This window comes from Oncorhynchus nerka, linkage group LG6 (genome assembly GCF_034236695.1).
Source record: "Oncorhynchus nerka isolate Pitt River linkage group LG6, Oner_Uvic_2.0, whole genome shotgun sequence".
In the NCBI taxonomy this organism is placed as follows: Eukaryota; Metazoa; Chordata; class Actinopteri; order Salmoniformes; family Salmonidae; genus Oncorhynchus; species Oncorhynchus nerka.
In genome coordinates this window covers 48,769,998-48,775,160 of record NC_088401.1, presented here as the reverse complement: position 1 = coordinate 48,775,160, position 5,163 = coordinate 48,769,998, and the positions used below count along the sequence as shown (strand labels likewise).

At 37.0% G+C, this 5,163-nt stretch overlaps 1 long non-coding RNA gene across 1 annotated transcript; it reads right to left on the bottom strand.

Annotated features, from left to right (window-relative positions):
* Nucleotides 1-379: 379 nt before the first annotated feature.
* LOC115131137 (uncharacterized) lies at nucleotides 380-4,790 on the bottom strand. Its single transcript, XR_003863900.2, has 3 exons — nucleotides 4,666-4,790; nucleotides 3,620-3,704; nucleotides 380-2,477 (listed from the first exon to the last, which is right to left on the bottom strand). It is a non-coding gene; the product is annotated as an uncharacterized LOC115131137 (long non-coding RNA).
* Between the last annotated feature and the right edge of the window lie 373 nt (nucleotides 4,791-5,163).

The following is a 5,163-nucleotide window of genomic DNA, read 5'->3' as shown; positions in this document are numbered from 1 at the left end:
TGGACCATGTCATAAAACCAGTGGCTGGTCAAAGAGTACAGCCTAATGTAAACAGGGCCACAGTGTCATCAACTGTGCAAACATTCCATAGGGAAAACAGGCAAATATGTATTCGTTCACAACAATACAGCAACTATTGTAAAGGTAAATGCAAGTCTGAAAATCACAATGTACCATACGATATGTACGAGGAATATACAGTACTAAAGCACAATTTGATTACAATGTACTATATGTAACATGATCTATTTGTGAATTCCACATGTCATATATAGGACTGCACAATGACATCATGCTGGTGATAGAGTAGCAGTATTCAACCATCAGCAAGAACAAGACATTTGCAAAATGTTCATAGCCAACAATAAGTAGCCTAAAGTGTCTTTAAAACGGTTTATTAGCTAAATATGCATGTGTTCCATTTATGTAGGTTAACAGTGGTAATTAGTCATTCAAAACAATTCAACACTGGTTATTGAGTTAAATCAGTGACAAAAGAGCAAAACAAAACAGAAAATCAGTTTGTTCATATATTTCTGCGGACCAGTAATATTATGGGAGACCAAGAAATAAAACCATGTGGCAACTTTATACTTTGGAGGGGAAAAAAGAGACTTACATTTTTTTATATTTTTGTATACTGCATCAATACAATTCATAAAATATTCTAAAGGCTAATCATGTATGAACCTAGAGATATTTGGTAGCCTATGGAGATTGGGGAGAGGAAGGAGATGTTTGTGGGGTTGTGGTAAATACACTGCGTGCACAATTATTAGGCAAATTGTATTCCTTAGGATTGTTGAACAAACACAATGCCCTCCGTCAATCCAAAATGTTACTGAACCTCAAATCTGAATGTTTAACAAAGGAAAAGTGAGTTTTGTCTTTCTCAGGGGAATATATGTGTGCACAATTATTAGGCAACTAAATTACAAAAATAATTTCTCCCAACTTTATTCTCAATTTAAGTAAGTGTAACAAATAAGTAACGCAAAATGACAATTAAATAAACATTTTGGACTTTATTCAGTAAATATTCAGTTATCAATATAGCAACCCTTCTTATCAACCACAGCCTCTCAAATGCTGTTCAAAGAGGTGTATTGTCTTCCCTCGCTGTAAATCTCACGTTTGAGAAGGGCCCGCAAGTTCTCAATAGGATTTAAGTCAGGTGAGGAAGAGGGCCAGGTCATTATTGGGGCGTCTTTGAGGCCCTTGCTGGCTAGCCAAGCAGTGGAGTACTTGGATGCATGTGATGGAGCATTGTCCTGCATAAAGATCATGGCCTTCTTGAATGCTGAGGACTTCTTCCTGTACCACTACTTGAAGAAAGTATCTTCCAGAAACTGGAAGTAGGTTTGGGAGTTGAGTTTCAGACCATCTTCAACCCAAAAAGGTCCAACTACCTCATCCTTAATGATCGCAGCCCATACCAGTACCCCTCCTCCACCTTGCTGGCTCCTGACTCAAAGTGGTGCCCTGTGTCCATTACTGATCCAGCCACGGGCCCATCCATCTGGTCCATCAAGAGTCACTCATTTCATCTGTCCATAAAACCTTTGAAAAATCTGTCTTCAGGTATTTCTTTGCCCAATCTTGACGCTTCAACTTGTGAATCTTATTCAGTGATGGTCATGTTTCAGCCTTCTTGACCTTGGCCATGTCTCTGAGCACTTGACACCTTGTACTTCTGGACTTTCCAGGTAGGTTGCAGTTCTGGAACATGGTGGCACTGGAGGATAATGGGTTCCTGGTAGCTTGACGTTTAATTATCTTCAAGTCTTCAAGTCTTTGCACTTCTCCGTGGGTTTTTTTGCGCTCCAGTTGACTCTTCGCAACAAAACGTTTGATTGTCCGGTGGTCACGCCTCAATAGTTTAGCTATTTCAAGAGTGTTCATCCGTCTGAAAGGCATTTTACAATTTTTGTCTTTTCAGTGTCAGTTAATTAAATACATTTTGTGGCCCATTTTACCTGAGGTAATGAAGCTGCCTAATAATTATACACATGTTATTAACTTTCACCACACCCTCCCTCATCACACAAATACATATCACCTGAAAATGATTAAATCTAATAAGCATTCACGTTTATATGGTTTGGAGTTGGAAAATGTGAATAGCAATAATGATAAAGATCAGAATACTCACTTGCCTAATAATTGTGCACACAGTGTAGTTTTAGCTTCAATCACCAGTAAAACAAATGAATAAAACATTCCGATTGAAATACATGTTTGGCTGTAACAAAAAAATAAAAATCTCACTGGTGAATAATGGAACTTAAAACACAATTGTATGGTCACACATCTGTTCTCACCAAAGAGACCTGTCTGGTTTCTAACAATCCTGAATTTTACCTCGAATTTTGTTCACCTTGAAATTCAACACAGCAATGATGATGCACAGGAGGAAGAACATTGCATTAACAATTTTCACCAGGTAGAAGACTGTTCGCTCCAAACTGTAGAGTAATCTGTAGAAGAATAACATTGCTTTTTGAGGACACTTCAGCAAACACCACTTCAACAAAATGTTTGAAGCGGATAGGGGACACACTTTCAAATCATGTTAAATTATCCCAAAAAATGGATAGAGTAATTCATTCAATGATGTTACTTAGAAGATTTAGATATGAAGCGCAGAAATGCTAATATAGGTACAAATAATAATATAGGTACCATATAGATAGCATTTCAAACCGTGGCCAGGTAAAAAAAAAAACAGAAACAAAGCATGGGTTGCTGTCATACCTTGTCCATAGGCTCCTTACAGGGTAAGAAAACCAAATGTAATTTTGTAATTTGGGTGAACTATTCCTTTAACATCGAGAGGGGGTATTCTTAAAAAATATATTACAATAACAGCAGGGACAGCACCATCTAGTGGTCAGAACCGGGTAATATCAGGACGTAGGATGGGACATAAACCTAACAACTTCAACTACTAATTTCTCTGAACATGGTTAAACAAAGCATAACCAAATTCATTGAAAATACATTACATACATGAAGAAACCGCAATTCCATACTGCTCCAAACACAGGAGGCTGCTAAAGCTGCTGAGGGGAGGACAGCTCATAATAACGTCCAGAACGACGCTAATGCAATGGCATCAAACACATAGAAACCATGTGTTTGATACCGTTCTACTTATTCCGCTTCAGCCATTACCACGAGCCTGTCCTCCCCAATTAAGATGCCACCAACCACCTGTGGTGTCAAACATAGAGAGCTGATACTGTATACCCGGTGTTGGGTTGGGATTTGCACGGCATGTGGGTGGTTTTTGACCATTTCTTTCAATTCCTCATGCCTTTACTCATTGTTTTGGTCCAAATCAGATGTTAGGTACTATATTTATTGAATATTATATACATCCTGTAAATTTCAAATGGTCGATTTGGGTGCAATCAAATGAGCTTAATTTCTCAGAGATCAAATAATATTGAATCAAAATAATGTTGTAGGAATACTAATGTTATCTGTTTCTGACTACAGAAACAATTGCAGAACAATCTGAGATGGTGGGTGTCATGGCATGTTGAAATGAAACGACCCTATTATTAATCCCATATTAAAACATGGACACAATGTCTGATTGTTTATGCACACTCACCTAATGACGTCTTCAGATCTATACACGCTGTACGTTGATGTTAAGTATGAGTCTTCGGTGTCTTCGGTGGATGGCATTGACATTACTGTAGAGGAAATAAATGATTGTTTTTCACAGACTGGTGTCTATGTGAGGAAGTAAAGCGTGAAATATAGGTCTATTATTTTCAGGGTGACACTTAGAAAAACGACTTCAGTTAGATTTGGAGAAACTTCAGATATCAAACTGTTTTTCAGGAGTGGGAAGATGGAACAATATTCTTTCACATCTAGGATGGGCAGTTACTATAGAAAATAAATAATAAAAGTAATGTACTTTAAACCAGAATTTCTCAGAGTTTAAGACATGGAGAATTTGGGACTATATGGTTCTATCTGCAATTTTGTCAAAATTGAGTTATTGACATAGCCTTTTTCTGTTTAATGTGCAGTACTCCAAATAACCCAAATCATATTAAGTTCAAAATAAATAGAAGCAAAAAATTGCTGCCACCATTCAAACCATGGAGTGTTCAGAACTTTAAAGGCAATTATCTCAGAATCATCTTTTTGTAGATAGAACCTTACATACAGTCCCAAACTTTCGAAATGTTGATGATAGAGACATGGGATGGTGATGAAGCCTCCTGTCTGCACAGACACAGACCACAAATGACCAGCATCTGTAGACAACAGCCTAAATATATGTCCCTCACAAAAAGGACACCATAACATGTAATATATATGTATGTATATATAAATATGTATGTATAATATATTTATTCAATAAGAATGTTTTTCATTGAGAGACGAAACAAAAGTTATTTCAATTTTATCTCAATAAAGAAATGTGTTTTTCTCAGTACATAAACTTTTTTTCGACAGTGACAATTAACCATGAACGACAACTGAACATGTTACAGACTATACATCATTCTAAAACATAGAGCTGCTCAGTGAAATACATGCTAAAGCCGTATGCAAATAATGTCTGAACTACATGTCTCTAACTTCAAGTAAGCAAACTGAAAGGAACCATGAGACTTCATAGAAACATGTTTCCGTTACCTGATAGTCTGGAAAAAATGATGATGAGGAGGATGAAAACGGAGAGATGAGGAGCCATGTGAGGGTTTGAGTCTGGGTATGTGATTGTGTATCTATGCACAAATATATGTGTGTGTCAAGGAACAAGAAACCAAACAAAATGACTACTTCCTAATATTCACACATCACTGTCTTAAACTCTCTTCCTGCTTGTGTTTGTGTGTACATGGCCCCTCATTGGCAGATAGCAACCTTTACTATATATGGACTAGATTTAACCAAAGGTTGCTCTCTGTCACCACAATTTAATTTTTCTCAGACTCATTAGCTAGCGTTCTACAGTATCAGGACAAATGTATATGCACCTCACTTTTCTTAAATAATTCGCTATTTTAAAAATATATAAAAAAATATATAAAATAGTGAATTCTTTACCTACCCAATTACCTGCACCCTAGCCCCATTAATAGATGAAAGGAGCCTAACGTTACTCCTTATCCAAGGACCTTACATGTTCCG